Genomic DNA, 20,744 nt, shown 5'->3' with positions numbered 1-20,744 from the left:
AGCCACAACTGCTGAAGTCCGTGCACCTAGAGCCTGTGCTCTGGAACAAGAGGAGCCACTGCAACCAGAGAGCACCCCCTGCTCACCACAACAAGAGAACACCTGCACAGCAACAAAGACCCAGCACAGCCAAAAATTAGCTAGAAAAAAATAAAAAAAAAACAAACACAAAAAACCCCCACTACTGAATAAGAGTTCATGAAAAAATTAACTTGAAAACGAGGTATCATATTTAAAATGCTTTCGGAACCAATAATCTAGCAGAAAATACACTAGGCTGTTAGATTCACAAGGGAAGAGGTTTATCTGTCTTGTTCACCACTGCATTTTCCATTAGGCACTCAATAAATATTTATTGAAACAATAAAATGCAACCTTCAAGATTGCAAATGGCCTAAAAGCTGTTCCAGAAATCAAAATGCAAAATTAAAAGACAAGTTCTCAGGAGGCTGTATGAATAGGCAAAATTATGGCAAAGAAGCCTTAGTGAAGGCAAACGTGAAGGAACACTTAGGGAAAAGCAATTCCAATTACACTTTTAGAATAATGGGTTCTGAGCTAAACTGTTCAATAAAGAAGCATCAACTTAGACTGTTCCCTTAAGACATTGTGTTGCATGTCTCATCACAGAAAGCCCAGAAAATACTGGGCAGTATCAGAAAGGACAGTGGAAACAAAATAAAACTCGTGATCCCACCCTTATTCAGAACCACTCCGTGTCCACAGCAAGATGTGCTGTGCAGTTTTGGCTCCCTATCTTAAGAAAGATGTACCAGAATTGGAAAATGTCTCAAAAAATGAGATTGAGTAGATGGAAAAGCTTTCTAATAAGAGCCTAAAAATCAGAGCTCTATTTTATTCTAGAGATGATGGTTTAGGGGCAAGGCGGAGCATAACTGAAGTATAGGTTTATTCACCAAACCTCAAACACTGGAGAGTAGAAGGCTGCATTTTTGCAGTCTGAAGTAAATGAACATATAGGTCCACAACAACGTAATCCATTAGTCAGAAAATATACTGAAATTGTTAAAGGAAAAATACATAAACGTGGTAACATCCACATTTACTGAAATTTAGAAAAAAAAATTTTAATGGCTCTGAGAAACTGAAAACTTGGTGGCCTGTTTTTCTTAACAGCGTTAAGTTCAGAAACAACAGATTAATGAGAGTTCAAAAACAGGACATTAAGTGGGGGAGATGCCCTCCAAATCTAAGAAAAGTCTGTCTCTATTCAGTACAATCTGTCTAATGCGACAAGGCAACAAATAACATCGAAGATTTATAGAACAATGGAAATGAAAGACCACATGATTCAGGAAACACTGGGCCGTGAGACCACAAAGACAAGTTTCTCTGCATCTGCCACTGCTTGCTGGATGAAGACTACAGGGAAGGAAGAAGATATGTGTGTTTTACAACCTGCAGGTGACCTCTTTACGCTGCTGCCCCACATGATCAAATGTGGTGTAAATACTGACATCATCCATGTTCAATTATTGTTATTAACAGTTAAAGGTTTAAAAGTGAATAAATAGAAGTTACCCTCAGCTTTTTATTTTGGAAGGAGCATCCCAGGGGATAAGAAAGCAAAAAATTACTCAATCTGTATGAAAGCACAGAGAGAGAAAGAGAAAGATTACTTAGCAGATACTAAGAAAGCACTTGGGTTGGTTCCCAGGTGGGAGAACTTCTGAACCAAGATGGAAGCTGGACAAAAGAGAGAATGAGTGAGCAAGCTGCTACTCCCATGACCTGCAGGAATGTCAGTCCGGACGTTCAGAAACGTCAGAAAAAGACATTGCTACTATGGGGCTAGAGATGGTAGCTCAGTGAAACTTTAGCTGGATCAAAGGAAACAGGAAGAACTATCCTTCACCAATTAACTGTGTGAGGATCTTGGGCAAGTCTTGGCTTAATATGTAAAATTAAGCTAACTTGAAGGACCTCTGAGAAACTGAACAGGCTAGGCTACAAATTAAAACTATCGGATTTCTATGTAAAACTTGAATCCTAAAGAAGACAAGCAGACTGTCTACCACATATATACTACTGCCCTCCTCAATACACACCTGAGGCCTCCTTACAGATCTAACTGACCCCAAGTCATGGCCATTCTGAGTTGGTCAGTGGCCAGCGCTTCATTTCATGAGGCACCTGGTATTCTACTGCTGCTGCTGCTGCTAAGTTGCTTCAGTCGTGTCTGACTCTGTGCAACTCCACAGACGGCAGCCCACCAGGCTCCCCCATCCCTGGGATTCTCAAGGCAAGAACACTGGAGTGGGTTGCCATTTCCTTCTCCAATGCATGAAAGTGAAAAGTGAAAAGTGAAAGTGAAGTCGCTCAGTCGTGTCCGACTCTTAGCGAACCCATGGACAGCAGCCTACCAGGCTCCTCCATCCATGGGATTTTCCAGGCAAGAGTACTGGAGTGGGGTGTCATTGCCTTCTCCCCCTGGTATTCTAATCATTAGCAAAAAACAGCCAGAGAGAGTCTCAGCTGTATACAAGAAAACTGTGCCCCAAAGGACCCACACAAAAACAAGAAAAAGTTCCATTTGTCTCTTTGGTCTTTGCCAGAATGATTGCTATAAAATGCTTATCTGATCCCGTCTCAAAATCCCATCACCTTCAGAACAGAGCTCAAACTCTTCCCCAGCAGGCAGAATCCATTCCCATCTGCTCTGTGTCCACCTCTCCAGCCGCTGCCCAGGGTACCTTTCAGTTACTAGTGGTTCTCCCCAACTTTCTTGTGCCTGTAGGTCAGAGCTCAAGCTGTCCTCCTCACTGGCCCCCAGTATAAACCTGCCCCCTGCCCCCAGAGATCATGCTCCAGGCGCCCTCCTCCTGGACGCCTTCTCCAAAGAGTCTGCCTTTCTCTTGCTCTGTGGCAGCGCTGCCCAGGGGGGTTGGGATCGTGGCCTTTGCCTCGAACACACCTAACACACCTGGCACCCAATGGCATGTGGGCTGTCACTGCCCCCACCCCTCCCAGAACCTTTTCCTGAGGCCCTTCAAACCCTGGCCGACACACCTGTCCCTGCCTGCCCTGCCCAAGGTGTCCCTACTTTCTCCCTCTCTAGGCCCTTCCACCCCCAACCAAAAATTACATTTCCCAGGAAGAGAACTGCAGGGCAAGCATTCTGACAAGACTCACAGGATGTTGGAGCTGAAGTGGACCTCAGGAATGACCTGGTCCAGGGACTTCGGAATACCTGTCTGCAGACCACTGATGGACCTGCTGCAAAAGAATAACACAAGGAGTGACTTTACAACAGAATCCCAGGTTCCACTGTAGCAACTCTGATTCAATGGGCCTGGGACAGATCTCTGCATTGGTTTTTAAAGCTTCCCAGTTGATTCCAGGGCTCTGGACTAGTACGACCTATTCATTTTATTCATGAAGAACTGAGGCTCAGAAAGAACAGGTTCACCCATAATGATCCAATGCCAAGACTTCTGTGGGCACCAAGGACACAAAGGGAAGGCCCAGACCCTGTTGCTGAGCGCTGTCCCCGCTACAACCCACTGAAAACACTGCACAGCCACACACCTGTGGGCGCCCCCCCCAAATGCTCATCAAGGGGACACGGGCCTCCTAGGCAAGGGAGGAGGACGCTCTCTGACTGTCCCTGTCAGAAGTCACCCCACCCTCCCTCGTGCTCCTGTTTGTTTCACTTATGGGATAACTGCCTACCTTTATTTCAGTTACTTCAGTAACATGTTCTCTCTTCTGCTTCTTCATAAGCCCCTCAGTAGGCATTCACTACATCATTAATTAATCGGTATCCCTCGATTCAAGACTTAGCTTTCTACCTGGAGAGGCATCTCCAACCTAATGTGGCCAAAATCTAACTCTTGATTTCCTCCTACCTTCTTTCTCACTCAGTAAATGCCAACTCAAGCCTTCCAGATGCTTAGGCCAAACCTCTGCATCCTCAAATCCTCTCTTTCCCCTCATAACCTTCATCTAAATCCATAAGCAAATCCCATCAACTCTACCTTCAAAAATCCAACCATTTCTCAGCACCTCCAATCATCTTCTCCTCTTTCCTGGATTCCCACAAAAGCCTGCTTGCCTGGTCTCTTTGACTCTACTGTTGTTGTTTAGCCATAAGTCGTGTCCAACTCTTTGCAACCCCATGGACTGCAGCCTGCCAGGCTCCTCTATCCATGGGATTCTCCAGGCAAGAATGCTGGAGTGGGTTGCCATGCCCTTCTCCAGGGGATCTTCCCAGCCCAGGGATCAAACCCATGTCCCTTGCATTGGCAGGTGGATTCTTTACCACAGAGCCACCAGGGAAGCCCCCTTGCCTCTACTACTCATTTTCAACACAGCAGCCAGAGTGCTGTTTTTAAAACACCCACTAGATCATGTTCCTCCTCTCCTCAAAACTCTTTCAGATTGTCCCATTTCATGCAGAGTAAAGTCCAGTCTTTACCCTAGCCTACATGCCCAGGATGATCTAACAGTTCTTCAACCATGCAGGGCAAACTCCTGCTCTGAGTCTCTGCATTTACTATTCCTCTGCTTGGGATGTTCTTCCCCTCAGATTTCTGTGGGCTCACTCTTCACTCCCTTCAGGTCTTTATTCAAACAGCACTTTGTGAGGAGCCTTCTGTGACCACTATGCATAAGCTACCAATCCGCAACCTCACCATCAATTTCTGTCCCTTCAGTCTGCTTTTTCTTCATGGCTCTTAAACCATCTGACACATTATATAATTGCCCATCTATTTGTTGTCCATTTATAGGCTCCACTTCGTTTGCTAGACGGTAACCCTGGTTAGAAAGCGGGAACGATGCGACAGTCTTATCTGTCCAGAACTAAGATTGTTCAAGGATAGTACAGATTCCTAAGCAGATTTATTACAAGTCAAGCAGCTGGTAAATTTGCTGTGTTATTTGTGTTTAGCTTTTAAAAATCTATTATAAGTAGAGAGACTGAGTGGTGATGGGGCCTTGCCAGGGGGAAGGGTCTGAAACAGCACTTGTCTATGAATTTGAGGCCTCTGTGGGACTGTTTAAGTTAAATATTTTATTGGTGGAAAGTGCCTACTGGCCACTGTCCCCACAATAAGGTCATCTGTCTTGAGGATGGGATCAGTGTGATGCCAGCGGAGGGGGAAGACTAGCTCTGAGATGATGAGGACATGGGGTGGTCTGGAATCTTAAGAAAAGAGGATACAACTCAGTGACTATACCAAAAATCACTGAATTCATGCACTTTACATGGGGGAATTGTATGTCATGTGAATTACACCTCCATAAAGCTGTTAGATTCTTAGAAAAGACAGAAAGGAAGGAGGATAGAACTGAAAGGAAGCAAGGTTATAAAGGACTATACAGCTGCCAGCAATGATGCAATGGAAACTAGGTGTAGGCAACAAAATTGAAGCAGAAGGACCATGATGAAAACAGATCCGTTGTGACCAGTACCCCCTTCCTTCCATTACTGAGACAGATCCCAGCAGGAACAAGTACTGCGAGAAGCCACTTGGTTAAAAGGGAATGGGACCCAGGGGCTGAGTAAAAGGGAAGACAGGGCTCCTGCTATCCACACACCATCCTGAGGAGTCCCCACCCACTGAACTTTGTAAAAGCATCATCTCTTGGTAGCAGAGACCCCCAAACTTGGGCAAGAAGCCTCAGACCTACTGGGAACCAAGCATTCACTCCCAGATCAAAAGGTCCCCTCTGGTACCTACGGTGGCTTTGCGTGTGTCACCAATCTCATCTACCACAGGTAAACCAGAGTTCTGGAAATTTAAGGGTTGGGGTGAGGGGCAAATGTGCTGTTAGTCTTGGGGTGTCTCTGCAGCTCCCTAGCTCACTACAGAGTTCGGGAGTCAGAGAGTCAAAGGCCTGGTCAAGGCCGCCTCTCCCAGCTGCTCTGTTCTCACTCCCCATTTCTTCTCCTCACAGCTCCACACATAAACATATACTCTTCTCCTTCCCCTCCCTCTCATCCCCGACTCCCTCCTCCATGCCCTCTCCATCCCTCCTCTCTCCCTCCTCCTCGCCCCCTCCATCCCTCCCCTCCGTCCCCTCCTCTCTTCCCCTCCTCTCTCCCTCCTCCACACCCCTCTCCATCCCTCCATCCCCTCCTCTCTCCCTCCTCCACCCCTCCGTCCCCTCCTCTCTTTCCCTCCTCTCTACCCCCTCCATCCCTCTGTCCCCTCCTCTCTTCCCCTCCTCTCTCCCTGCTCCACGCCCCTCTCCATCCCTCCATCCCCTCCTCTCTCCCTCCTCCATGCTCTCTCCATCCCTGTTCCCTCCTCTCTTCCCCTCCTCTCTCCCTCCTCCACGCCCCTCTCCATCCCTCCATCCCCTTCTCTCTTCCCCTCCTCTCTCCCTCACACTTTCTTCATTACCCCCTTCCTCTGCTCTCTTCTCTCCTTCTCCTAAAAGAGATCTGGGTGGGCTCTTCCACATGGCTGCTCAGATCCCAGGCAGCTAATCTCCTGCAGGAAAACAGGGCCCCAGACAAGGCAGCTTTTCAGCAACAGCTTGGCGTGGCAATGGACCTGACATCCAGGTGTCCACACGTGTGCCCACTACATATGTCTCTGGTGAGCCATGGGAATGACAGGGAATAACGTGCTCAAGAGGACATCTCTATGTGCCCTTCCACCATCAGACAAAATGGAATATTAAAAGTGCTTATTTTTTAAAGATATTATCTGTAAAATGTTCACAAATAAAATGATGTGATATTTGGGATTTGCCTCAAAACAAACACAGGGCAGGAGGAAGAGGGAGGGGACACAGATAATGAGGCAAGATTGGCCATGAACTGATAACTGTTAGATCTGCTGTGAGGAATGCATGGGGGGTTATTATGTTATTTTCTCCGTGTATGCACATTTCAGCATACTAGGGACCAGACTCTTGGAGAGTGAACTCTACAGGTGCAACTAGCCAACCTCAAAGGTCATACCCATTAGGATGGCTGTTATCAAAAAACAAACAAAACAAAAGCAGAAAACAGCAAGCGTTGCTGAGAATGTGGTGGAGAATTAGGGTCCTTCTGAATTGCTGGTGGGAATGCACTGTTTTCCATAGTGGCTACAATTATACAAACACAGTGGACCTAACACTTCTACTTCTAGGCACACAGCCAAAAGAGCTGAAAGGGACCTCAAAGAAGTATCTGAGCGTGATTCACAATGTCCAAAAGGTGGGAAAGAACAAAACAACCCAAGGATCCATCAGTGGATGAATGGGTAAACAAAATGTGATATAAATATAAAAGGGAGTATTATTCAGTCATAAAAAGGATTGGAATTCTGATCAGGCTAAAACATGGATGAACCTTAAAGACAATACGCTAAATGAAATTAGCCAGATACAAAAGGACAAACACGGCATGATTCCACTTAATAGGAAGCACCTAGATTAGCCAGATTCATAGAAGAAAAAGTAGAACAGTGGTTATCAGGGGATAAGGGGAGAAAGTATCAGGGATCATTATCTAATGGTACAGAGCTTCAGTTTGGGATGATGGATAGGTTCTAGAGATGGATGGTGATGATGGTTATGTAGATGTCCTTAATGCCACTGAACGTACATTTTTAAATGGTTAAAATGGTTTAAGTCAACTATATTTCAATAAAAATAATAATGAAAACACTCAAAAAATTCTAGGATCCCCTTTAAAAGTGGTTAAAATGGTCAATTTTCTTATGTATATTTTACCACAATTTTTAAAAATAATAACAGCTACCAAGGAACATTAAAAAAAAAAAAAAATCACCGTGTCCAGACTTTCAGCTCTTCAAGGCCTGCTCAGATGAACCTAGACATCATACCTCAGTGAGGCTCTCAACACAAGGGCGTGGCAGGTGTCGCTGGGGGTGCAGAGCTATGGAGAAAGGAACAGCTTCTACCTAGGCACATGGTCTAGTTTCCAAATACCACCTAGGAAAGAAGAAAAAGAAAATGTCTTTTAATAGAGCTGAAGGGCAAACATTAAAGTAAGTTAATAATAATAATAAAGTGTAGGTCAGACCCTGAGAAAAATCTCCAAATGTAATTCAAAGCAGGCTTCAAATGTAATCCAAGATAAAACCTTCCCCAGTCCCAGAAGGGTTTCACAGGTAGCTCAGTGATAAAGAATCCACCTGCCAATGCAGGAGACAAAGGAGATGCAGGTTCAACCCCTGGAGTGGGATGATTCCCCTGGAGAAGACAACCCACTCCAGTATTTTTGCCTAGGAAATACCATGGACAGAGGAGCCTTCAGGGCAACAGTCCACAGGACTCTCAGAATCAGACATGATCGAGCAACTAAACAACAGCAACAACAGTCCCAGATCCTCTCCTTTTTGCTTATCACAGTGTGGTGGTTCAGAATCCAGACCACCTGGGTTCAAATCCAGTTCTGCTGCTTACTGCCTTGGGCAGGTTTTCTCACCTCTGTGTCTCAGTTTTCCTATGTAAAACAGGATTACAGGAGTTAAATGAGGTAATCTCTTACCCTGCCTTACACACATCAAATGCACGTGTTTGTTAGGTATTTTGCCACCAACCTCAGTGGCCAGCAAGCTTCACCTCATAATTTTTCAGAGTGCCCCTGCAGACAACTGGATCCCTAAACACCAGGCTTACTGGAGACACGCACAGGAGACAGAGACAGGACACATGAAGGCTGCTTACCCCTCATCACAGCTCGCCCTCCAGGGCTCAGGAGGGCACAGAAGCAGAGGGCCAAGAAGCATGCGAGGCGCCTGGGGGCAGGCAGGCTGGGAAGAGTCACAGGTACGGGAGAGACAGGGAAGGGACAAGCACCAAGCAGGGGGTGAGGCAAGAGGGAAGAGGTGGGGAAGCAGCCAGACCCTTCTTCTTTGTTTTAACAAGCGGTCCTCAACTATACCTGAATGGAACCAACTCGGGAACCCTGGAAATGGCCACAGCCCCCCAAAGATTCCACTGTAACAGGCCCATGTGGAGAAACCCTCAGGTGCACGCACACAAGCGACAGAACAAAAAGTCTCATTTCTAATTCTGCTCACTCTCACTCTAAGTCCACATTCCCTCATTTGGCTTCATTTTTGTCTTTGATAGACTAGCATTTGATTGGATTCTAAATAGAGATGTAGACAATGTTAGTAGAAAAATTTATAAGGGAATGGAAGGAAACCCATTATCCCAATTCTATAGAAGGGAAACACAGAAAACTTGTTTTTCCTTTTCTTATTTGGACCTTATGTTTTCAAAACATAAACAATCAGAAAACATGCTCCCACATGAGGATACAGTCCAAGGCCAGGGGATGGGGTAAGTGATGTCTTAGATCTGATACCCAAAATGAGTTAGTTCCAAGGTGCGCCAACGAGCGTGACTGATTCCTTATCCCGGGGTGCCCTCAGTCCTGCTGACACTGGAGCCCCCGGGTTGTTCAGACCATCTCTGCAGGCAGTAACACAGCCCGGCTGCACAGAGCAGTAGCAAGCTTGAGTGCCAGGCGCCACTGGCCCAGCCTGGCTGGCTCTCTCGGGCCCCTACATTCTACACACGTGGATTGATAGGAGCTTCACCACTTACAAAACACTACTGCCACATCACAGGGAACTAACTCGCCAGCTAAGTGGCGGAAATCAAGACTCAAGCTCAGGCTCCTAGGTGCCTCCAAGGACCAGAGTGCCCTTCCCCCCAGGGACTGTGAACCAAGAGGCCTGACTTTACGCTGCAGGTACCCAACCTCCTTGTCTTCCCAGGGTGCTACTGTATACGGCACATGTTTTCCTTCAACTGGTATTGAGATACTCACTGCAGTCGTTGCCATAATTATGACACACCTTCGGGTGTTGTGAGACTGAGGTTAGAAATCTAGAATACTGTTCTAGATTAGAAGTTCTTCCAACACCAGAAAGATTAAGAACTGTCAGAGCCCAGGAGATTCTAGGAAGCCATTAAATTTAAGCTGCTAACTCTACAAGCAAGAAAATGAAGGCCCAGAGAGGTAAGGTAATCAAATGAGATAAAGGACATTAACTGAAAAGAGTTTTATTACCGTGGAAGATTCCTCTTATTCCTAGCAAAGCCACTGGCCCTGCCTAAGCTTCCCAGAGGGCCTGAAGTCTCCAACTCAGTTACCATGCAAATCTTTCCATCAAACACCCAGCATTAAGCTTATTAACCCTTAGACCAGTGATTCTGGTCCTGGAAGCACATGAGAAACACCCAGGAAGCACTATTAATACCTAACTCCACCACAGACCAACTAAATCAGACTCTTTAAGAGTTGGGCCAAGCATTTTTTAGAAAACAATGCAAAGGACTGATATGTCCGGGGTTGTGAACCATGGTCTTTAGACCAAAGTATAGTCCGGGGACCTCTGGCCTCAAAAATCACCCTGAAATCTTGTTAATAATGCAGACTTCTGGTCCACCTGGAGACTGACTCCAAGTGAGAGAAGAGCATCCCAGGAATTCGAGGCTGACCAGAGAACCACAGCGCTGGCACCGAGTGAGTCCTGGAAATCACACCCGTGCTCCAGCCGACCCTGTGGTCCGGGATGGCCCCAGCAGCTGGCCTGGCAAAGGCTCCTGGATGATTTAGACTTTGGTTCCCTCTCTAAGCTGAGAGCCCCTGCAGACGCCCCACAGCATCAATCCCCAGCAGCTGCAGTGAACCTTTCAGAAAGGACGGCAGTCTAGCACGGCTCTGCACGGCCAACCCGGGCCTCCCATCTCACCCAGAGCTAAGGCGCAGGCCCCCACAAGGATCTACAAGCCCAGTGGGGCCACCCCGGCCCCCTCTCCCGCACCTTCCCCCTCCTCTCTCCAGTTTTTCCTCTCCACTAACTGCTCCTCCCTCACAGCTCCCTATCTCGCTCCTTCAGAGCTCTGCTCAAATGTCCTTTATCACGGAGATGTCCCTACTTCAAGCAGAAAACCTGAGGCCTCCCCACCAAACCTCTCTGTCCTCCGTCCCTGCTTTGTTTTTCTCCATAATACTTTTCACCAGCTCTCAAACTTTGTTTTCCTTATTACCTGTAAGCCTTCACACACAAGATCACGAGCTCCATGAAAGTAAGACTTTTGTTTATTTTCTTCCGTGTTATCATCCCAGTACCTATAGTGCCTGGCACAGAACAGACACCCAAATATTGATTCTAGGAATTAATACCTTAGAAACACCAATCGCAAAACATGATTTGTACCAAAAGATCATCAAGGAGCTGATTATGCCGAAATCACCTCTCCACTCATCTCATCTTGGCCAAAGGCTTTTTAAAAACAGGCTAATAAACCTAATGAAACAGAGACTATTTAGAAATAAGGATTTTCAGTCAATTAACCCAGTCCAAATGGGTCTGTGAGTCAATGACAACTTGTTCTGAGGAACAGATGAAACTATGGAGACAGAAAATACAGTTGAAAGAAGTTAATAGGACAGATGGATTTCAGATACTGCCCTGGTATCTGTGCAGGTTCAGAAGAAAACCTGAGTACACTCCCAGCCCTTTTCCCATCAGGAAGTCTCCAGCAGACCAGAGAGGACAGGCAGGCTCCCACCCAGGGTGAGTCGGCAATATGCAGGCCCAGTGCAGGCTACAACCGCCTGCTCCCCACAGAATGAGCCATCAGACGAACACACCTGAGGGGGACCCATCTCTTTCCCTGCGCCCACTTATCCCCACCTGCTTCCAAAACTCATCTGAAACACGAACAATAAGCTCTACCAGGCTGGGAGCGCAGAAGCTTTTGTCAAGGCCTCACAGCAGCTGGGGAGAAGCCCGCCGTTACTAGGTCTCACTGAGATCCTCGGTGCTGCTTCCCGCCTCCGTCCTGATCCTTGCTGACCTCTCTCCTGGCCACCTCTGGTCTCTCCCCACAGTCCTCCTATGTGTCTCTTTAAGACCAATCTTCCCCCAAACACCACTTTTATCAGTCATCCACTCTGCTCAAAAATCTACAATAGTTTCCCGTGGCCCATCACATCAGCTACAACCCCAATGCCAGGCTTTTGAGAACCTCCGTAACCTAACCTAGGCATTGACCAAGTCTCCTGACTTTGCATTTCAAGAGCTGCTTCTTCACCTGCCTCAAAGCACCAAATCACTGCCTTCACCTTCAACAGCACTGGTAAGAGACCAGATTGCAGAGACTGGAACAGACCATGTCTCCAACTTCCATTCCTGCCAAAAGCGTCCTCACTGTCCACACCACCCACACCCATTCCCCCACCCCAGCTTCTATTATGTTGTTTGTTTGTTATTTGGATATTTTTGGCCTTGCTACACAGCTTGTGGGATCTTAATTCCCCAACCAGATACTGAACCTTGGCCCTCAGCAGTGAAAGCAGAGTCCTAACCATTGGCCCACCGGGGAATTTCCCCCCTCCTCCTAGCCTCTAGTCCCACTGCCCTTTCCCACTTGACTTCCACAACACACACACACTAGACGCATGCATCTGTGCTCATTCATTCACTCAATAACGCTAGCTGAGCACCCACTACATGCCAGGCCTTATTCTAGCCACTGTGGACACCACAGAACAAAGTCCCTCCCCATGCAGTGATGACATTCCACTAGAAACAAGCAAATTCATATGTCAGGTAGTCATACATAGCCTTTCTCAACAGGAGTTCAACTGAAGTCAGAAACTGGAATGACTATATTCTCAATTCTGAAGCAAGTGAGACAGCAAGCCACGTGAATACAGCGAAGAGGTTTTAAGCAGAGCAAAGAGCAAGTAGAAAGCCCTGAAGCAGCGAAGTGTTTGGTGCAAGCAAAGAACCTGAACCAGAGTGGAGGCTGTGACAAGAGACGGAGATGGGAAGCAGGTACTGGAGGGCCACTGCAAGGACTGATGTTCACTTTCAGATGGAAGGCTGGCGGGGACATGGGGGAGGGGAGCAACCTGCATTGGCAGGCAAATTCCTTACCAGCGAGCAACCGAGGAAACCCTATTTTATATATAGTAATGTGTATACATCAATCCCAATTTCCCAAATTATCCCTCCCCCGTAACCCTCTGGTAACCATAACATATTTTTTAAATGAAGGAAAACCTTCTAATCCTTTAAGCTGCTTGCTGCTTAGTCACTCAAGTCATGCCCGACTCTTTGTGACCCACTGGACTGTAGCCCGCCAGGCTCCTCTGTCCGTGGGATTTCCCAGGCAAGAATACTGGAGTGGGTTGCCATTTTCTTCTCCAGGGGATCGTCTCAACCCAGGGATGGAACCAGCGTCTCCTGTGTCTCCTGCATTTCCTGCACTGCAGGCGGATCCTTAACCTGCTGAGCCATCCATCAGCGAAGTCCTTTAAGACTGAGCCCAAATCCCACCTCCACCTCCAAGTCCCCTGTACCAGTGCGAGGCCGTGCTATACCCTACGCCCAGGGCGGCAGGACCGCTAGGGTGGCCCAGCATTAGCAGCACATGCCCACAGCAACTAATGTTCATGGAAGTTTCTTGTGCTGCCCACATGCCTCTCCTGTCGTGCGGAACATGTCCCTTTGGACACTCTTGCCCCCAAGTCCCTGCCTGGGTCCCAGTCTCCCTCCCCATTGACTTAATTAACTCCTGGTAATTAAAGCTATTGTTTAGTGATGAACTGCCAAGAGACTGACCTCTCTCACAGGGTGTAAATATTTTAAAAGGGGACTCTAAGGGGAAATGCAAACGTCTTCAGACTCAGGGGAATGGTGGAACGATAAGCACTGGGGCTCACTGGGGATATGGGTAGGTGGCTGCCTTCTAAGGGTATAGGTGCTTAGAAAAGCAATGTCAAAGGGAGACAAGTAGGGTAATGAAAAATGAGATTACATCACTGCCACCGCCTCCCTCCTCCCAAACAGCCATTGAATCCATTTTGGGTACCAGGGAATGTTCCCCAGAGGTAACCCCAGCCATCTCTGGGGTGACTGGTGTGAAAGTAACCACCATCCTCAGAAACAAAATCCCTCTTAAGACACGTCTGGCCTGGAAGCAAATTGTTCTCTAATTGCTTTCAGTGGGGAAACTCCTTGAGGGCGAAGTTCATCTCACATGATACTTTCATGCTCCACGGAGCATCCAGTTCTCTCTGGGCTGGGCCCAGGGTGGGCCTTACAAAAGCAACTGTAGATAACTGATCAATGATGGCCCAGTGGCAAAAAGGCTCCAAAGGATTTTAAATACAAGCAAGCATTCTAACCAAGGACAACAGTAGTATTAATCATACACCTAATATTTTTAAGGGCCTGAAGATTTATAGTTTAATGAAGTCTTGGGCAGTGAAGTAGTTTTTACAACCTCAGCCAGTTCAGTTCAGGTCTGGAGTCTGTCTAACAAAGGCAAAGGCAGAGAGCAGCCCCTGTCCACAGACACGAGCCTCAGCTGGGCCAAGCCCCAGAAGAATCTGAACAGCTGCTCATTACCCACCCTGGACTCCTTTCTCCTCCAAAAAATTCATTCTACTTGTCAGCTCCACCCAGATGCGTGCAGCCCTGGCTCCCTGAATTAAGGAACCATTACCATCAGAGGTCCTAGCCTAATTCACTACTGGGGAGAATGTATCTTTACTGCACATCTAACAAAGGCAGCGAGGGGTGGCCTGGTTCAACACCATACCTCTTCTGCTGCTGCTGCTGCTGCTAAGTCACTTCAGTCGTGTCCGACTCTGTGCGACCCCATAGACGGCAGCCCACCAGGCCCCGCCGTCCCTGGGATTCTCCAGGCAAGAACACTGGAGTGGGTTGCCATTTCCTCCTCCAATGCATGAAAGTGAAAAGTGAAAGTGAAGTCGCTCAGTCGTGTCCGACTCTTAGCGACCCCATGGACTGCAGCCCACCAGGCTCCTCCATCCATGGGATTTTCCAGGCAAGAGTACTGGAGTGGGGCTCCATTGCCTTCTCCCACACCTCTTCTAGAGGAACGCAGTTCTGAGCAGTTAAGAGTTTTTGCTTTAGGGCATTCAATGTCTGTCTCTAAAATTAAAAACAGATTTACTGGTTGTTTTCTTTTTGTAAAGATGACATACAAGCTCATAGAAAATTCAAATGATAGGCAAAAATATAAAGAAAAGAATAAAAACCACTCCAATCCCACCACTCAGTGGTAAAACCTTATAGTAAGCTCTGTTCTGCAGAGAAGTGAACCCATTCTGAGTTAAACCTAGGGTGTTACTCTTGCTTTTCTGGATAAGCCTGCGGATTTCATTTTTGCAGAAGATCATTAATGCTACCCCTGCAATACTGGAAAAAATTTCATGGGTCTCCAATATTTCTGGAGCTCACGAATGGACATAACAAAGTCATACAGACCCCCCTGTCCCACATACATACTGACTCGAGGCCAGAAGGTCATCTGTTCAGCAGACATACCCCTTTTTTCACTCAACATGGCAGCAGTCTTTCTACAATCGATCATGTAAATAGAGCATGTATGCAGAGCTCCAGCACATCTCCTGGAGCATGTCAATGACAGGGAGGGGGACAGACACCGTACCTCTTGATACAGCACCTTCAGAATCTGAAATGGAGAATCTGGGTAAATGTGACTTTCCCAGAGTCACCCAGCCAACAGAGGACAGCTGTTCTCTAAGCACTGATGCATTTGAGGAATGACTCTGAGGTGACACCAAACTCAGAAGGTGCTCATTAACTTTTCTTTTAGTCATAAAAAGGATCAGATGTGTCATTTCAACACACACATAAACACTTCCCACTGTCAAATAAAAATGAATGGTTGGCTGAAGTAGCACTTTTATCCCTAAAAACACTTCTCAGAATTAAAAAAAAAACTAATGGACACCCCCTCCTCCACTTCTAAAGCATGAAGCGGGAGAATACTGGACCAGATGCCCACAGACGGAAACACACACAGACTGCAGGCACACTGGACCAGATGCCCACAGAGACACACACAGACTGTGGGCACACGACCAGATGCCCACAGACGGAGACATACTCAGACTGTGGGCACATGACCAGATGCCCACAGACGGAAACATACACAGACTGCGGGCACACTGGACCAGATGCCCACAGATGGAGACACACACAGACTGCGGGCACACTGGACCAGATGCCCACAGACGGAGACACACACAGACTGTGAGCACACGACCAGATGCCCACAGACGGAGACACACACAGACTGCGGGCACACGACCAGATGCCCACAGACGGAGACACACACAGACTGCGGGCACACGACCAGATGCCCACAGACAGAGACACACACAGACTGTGGGCACACTGGACCAGATGCCCACAGACGGAGACACACACAGACTGTGGGCATACACCACTACTCCACCTCACAGACATCGACACTTGGAACGCTCTTCTATTCGCGATGCTCCTATTTTTGTAGGAAAAGAAAAAAGTTAAAACCAACTTGCATAGAAAGATAGAGCTGGGGAAAAAGATCTAATAAAAACACTAAATATTAAAATGCTAACAGTAAATCTAGGTTATAGAGTTTATCATTTTTATTTCATTTGTATACCCATCTGTATTGCCTAAATTTTCCACATGAATAATGTCCTTTAGAGTTTTAAAAGAAAAATAATTAATCCATAATCTAGGTTGGTCTATTCGGATTTTGGTTTCCAGTGTAGAAAAATACAGATTCAGAGCTCTAGGGGGTTCACCACTCTTTCCAGTTCTGCAGAAGCAGAAGTGTTAAGACAAAGCTCAAACCCCATGAAGGTTCCCATGCAATAGGAAAGTTCGCCACGACCAGGCTGAGTAGAGGGCAAGAATTAGTACCTCCTCTTCTGTCCCCCATGTGTAGGCAAGATGAAAATCCTAAACCAAACTCTTCTTCAGGTACAACCCCAACCCACCCCCACCCCACCTCTTTCAAGAGTTCACAGACCTCTGTTCTCGGAGCAACTTCCAATGTACCTGTCCACAGCCACCCCTTGGCCACAAAATTACCCACACCATTTGGTATCTGCATACCTTCCCCAGTAACCCAATCCTAGGGAGCCCCTTTTGCAATACTTTATTTCTAAAAAAGTTATTCCTCCTTTTCCTTAAGTTTCACAAACACAGGATCCCATTCAAATGATACAGAATTATTCATTCCATCAATTAATAAACATTGTTAACTACACTGTATAGAGCTTTAGGGCAAGGTTATGTTAACAAAAAAGGGTTAGTATTCATGGAGCCTGAGAAAAACAAGCGGGAACTGAGGAGCAAGAGTTTGCTAGTATGTCCGAGTCCTGCCCAGAAGTTAGGGGCTGGGGGTGGGGAGGGCCATGACCAGAGGACAGAGATATCTGTCATTCTGCAGTTTCAGTTCTCAAGGCTAGTTAATACCCTGATTTTTTGCATCAGTCTCTTCCAAGTTTGGTTAGTCACTCTCCCTGGATCTGAACCAGCTCCACGTGGCCTACACAACTGAATTTCAAGGCTTCCCTGGTGGCTCAGTAGTGAAGAACCCACCTGCCAATGCAGGAGACAACAGGTTTGATCCCTGGTCCCGTAAGAGCCCACATGCTGTGGATGCGGTGTAACTAAAGTCAGTGCGCCACAACTATTGATCCTGTGCTCTCAAGGCCAGGAGCCACATTTACTGAGCCCATGTGCTGCAATTACTGAAGCCCGCACACCCTAGAGCCCAAGCTCAGCAACAAGAGAAGCCACTGCCATGAGAAGCCCGCACACCACAACTAGAGAGTTAGCCCCCACTCGCCACGAGATAAAAGCCTGAGCAGCAACAAAGATGCAACACAGCCAATAACTAAATAAAAATTATATTAAAAACAAACAAACAAACAAAACCACCTGAGTTTCAGGTTTCTGAAACTTCATACACTGAAGCCCTGAGATCCCACCAAAATAAAGTCACCTCCCAGGATGACAACTGTATCCTCTCTATCAGCAGCACCCATCACAGTATGGATCTGATGTATCCAGTAGTCTCTGATAGGTCCCTGTGCCTTACGGAATTAAATCCAAACCTGACCTGCCTTTCACAAGCCCAGCTCAGCTTACCAGCCTCATCCCTGGACAAACCAAGCCTCTCACAGCTCTGTGCTTTCACGTATAACTCCCTCTACATAGAATGTCCTTTGCCCAGTCTTACATGGTGGTAACACTGTTCTTCCTCCAAAGCCCAGTTCAGAAGTCACCCTGGCCCCAAAGCCTTCCCTATTTCCCCAGGCATTTAGTTCTTACCCTCTTAACTGTAGCTCTCTAAATACAGGGGGTTTTGAGAATTTGTTAAGTACATTGTAGCTCATTTTAATTATCTGACCTCCCCTAGATACACTGAGCTTGAGGGAAGGAACTCACATTGTATCTAGAAGTCCCAGTACAGTGTCAAGACTGAAACAAGAAATCAGTGTTGAAGGACTGAGCACATGGAACATTGGCATTAAGTTATTTAAAGGAAAACAGAGTCTCACAATATTCAAGAACTGAATTGTCCCTACAGTTAATCTCATCCAAAATGACAACAGGGCTGGGAGGCAGTGTGGATGTTTTGAAATTTTAATAAAAGAAACTAACATGTTGTACCAAAAGTTAATTTAATCAGTACAAAAACCCTAGGAAGTAGGTACTTTTACCTGCATTGAAGCTGAGAAAAGCTTGAGGCTTTTCCAGATAGGAAACTGAGGCACCAGAAGGGTTAAATAACTCAAAATCATTCAGTTAGTAAGTGGCAGAAGCAAGACACAAACTCAGTAGTCTGGCTCCAGAGCCAGAGGGCTCCGGAATCAGGAAGACCTGGGTTTGAATACAGATTATGTTACAAATGTAGCTTTGGATAAGTCATCTAACTCCTCTGAGCTTGTAAATGTAAAGGCGGCAGGACTACTCCTCTTAGAGTGCAGAGAAGACTAAGTTAAATATGATAATGTTTGTAAAAGTCTCTAAAATTGATTTTGCCACCTAACAGGCACTCCATAAATGTTAATTCATTTTTCTTTCCCTTCCTAAAAGCTGGGCAAAATAGTCTCTCTGAGAGAAAAGATCCTCCTCCCCCAGACTGCTTGAGGCTTTTCAAAGCAGACCAAGTAGTGAGGCCACTCCATACATTAAGCCTTGCCTTACCTTACCTGCTTATTTGTCCATACCAGAGTCCTTTTAAAATGTAAATATCATCATGTCACTCACTTAAAACCCTTCAAAAGCTCCTAATTACAATGGGGGTAAATCCAAACTCTGGAGGGAAAGGCATTCTGTCCCGGAGGCCCCCAGTGAACTGACACACCTCTCTAGAAACTTATCTCCTCTCCAGTCACAGGCCTCTTTCACTTCCTCCAACTTACCAAGCTCTGTGCTGCTCCACACATGGTTAACTCTCACCCCTCCTTCAGGTCTCGGCCTAAATGTCACTTCCTCAAGGGACGCTTTCCCTGAGCCCCCAACCCAAATCAAGGCCCATTATCTCTCACCACGCTCTTCACCTTTCTCCCCTTGTACTCATGACAGTTTGAAATGATTAGTTCACCACTTCCTTCAACGTTTTATTCAAAAGACAACTTCTCAGGAGCCCTTTCCAGACCACTCAAATATAAATTCAGTCTCTACCCAATAACCCAATAACCTGTTTTCTTTTTCTCATTAGCACTTATTAACAGCATATATTTTTATTTTATATTTTATTTTATTGTCTGTGCAACGCCCCCCCCCATTAAAGCTCCACAAAGGCAGTTATTTTTGCTTTGTTTTCTTCACATCATCTAAAACAATGCCCAGCAGGTATTTGTTGACAAATACCTGTTGCTGAGTGATGTTTCAAGATTATTTGTTTATTATTGAGTCTATGAACTCAAGGCAAAACATGTCTTTCTGGTTTACCCCTATACTCCCAGCACCTAGTGCAGTGGCTGGCACATAATAAGTGCTCAGTAAAATTTTACTGAATGAATCGAAGCCATGACCAGTGGAACAACTGGAAAGCGGTCAAAATCTGTGTGCTAGCACCTTGCTTCCTCTTCTCTTTCACTGCATAATGTACTTGGGGTGAGGCAACAGACCCCTGAAAACCCACCATGCACCTTCCAGGCCAGACATCTGTCTGTCCACTTTCTGTAACCTCAGCCACACTGTACACACCAACAGAGGCACCCAACAGACCCTGCAGAACACAGAGTTGAAGGCAAGTGGGCCAGCCCTGAGCCAAATACAACCTTTCCCCACTCCCCACCAAGTCCCATTCTCTGACTGGCAGTCCTATCCTAGGCTAGTCCTGGGTGCCAGCCATGCTGGTCTGGGTGGGCCCTAGGATTTATTCCAGTGCAGGATTTTTAATGCCACCTCTGGCCTACTCAAAAAAGAAAAGTTCAAAATCCCTGAGCAGCTCCAATAATCCTAGGGTTCTCGGAAGCAGGCATACCTAAGGTCGTCCGGACCCCTCCCCCTCACAAGCGCTGATCCAAGGCCAGGAGGCCATCTGTCCAGCAGACGCTCCCCGTCCGCCCTCGGGTCACATTGAGCCTCTTCCCCCCAGGTTGGCAGGAAGAGTCCCTGCAGAGAGACAATCTCCACCCTGATCAACAGGCCTGGTCACCCTCCCTGGGCCCCCCAACTCTGGAGCAGGCATACCCGTCTGCTCCCGAAGAAACCTCCCCCAGGGACAAGAACTTGGGCGGAGGTGGGGGCAGGGACTGAGGGGCGCCAAAAAAGGACGATCCCCCAAGTGTCTGCCCCGTGACGGCGCCAGCTCCTCGGGCGGCCGGGATGGTCCGGCTGACAGGGCGCCCCAGCCGGGCAAAGTGGCACCGTTATCCGTGCCCGGGCGGGGGGCCGCGGGCCGACGCCAAGGGCGACCGCCCGTCTCGCGCGGGG

The 20,744-nt window shown here is 47.0% G+C and overlaps 1 protein-coding gene across 6 annotated transcripts in view; it reads right to left on the bottom strand.

Annotated features, from left to right (window-relative positions):
• ZNF592 (zinc finger protein 592) overlaps positions 1 to 20,744 on the bottom strand; it is a 53,114-nt gene that overhangs the window by 30,634 nt on the left and 1,736 nt on the right. The window contains exons 1-3 of one of the 6 annotated variants that reach the window (XM_010841081.1): positions 20,502 to 20,629; positions 7,754 to 7,917; positions 3,154 to 3,237 (exon numbers count right to left, since the gene is read on the bottom strand). The gene's annotated coding sequence lies outside the window, so the exon portion shown is untranslated. Of the gene's footprint in view, positions 1 to 3,153; positions 3,238 to 7,753; positions 8,153 to 20,501; positions 20,630 to 20,744 lie in introns of those variants that run through there. The other 5 variants (XM_010841080.1, XM_010841079.1, XM_010841082.1 and 2 more) reach the window with 5 other exon arrangements.

Source organism: Bison bison, unplaced genomic scaffold (genome assembly GCF_000754665.1).
Source record: "Bison bison bison isolate TAMUID 2011002044 unplaced genomic scaffold, Bison_UMD1.0 scf7180017864155, whole genome shotgun sequence".
In the NCBI taxonomy this organism is placed as follows: Eukaryota; Metazoa; Chordata; class Mammalia; order Artiodactyla; family Bovidae; genus Bison; species Bison bison.
This window is presented reverse-complemented; position numbering and strand designations above follow the sequence as displayed.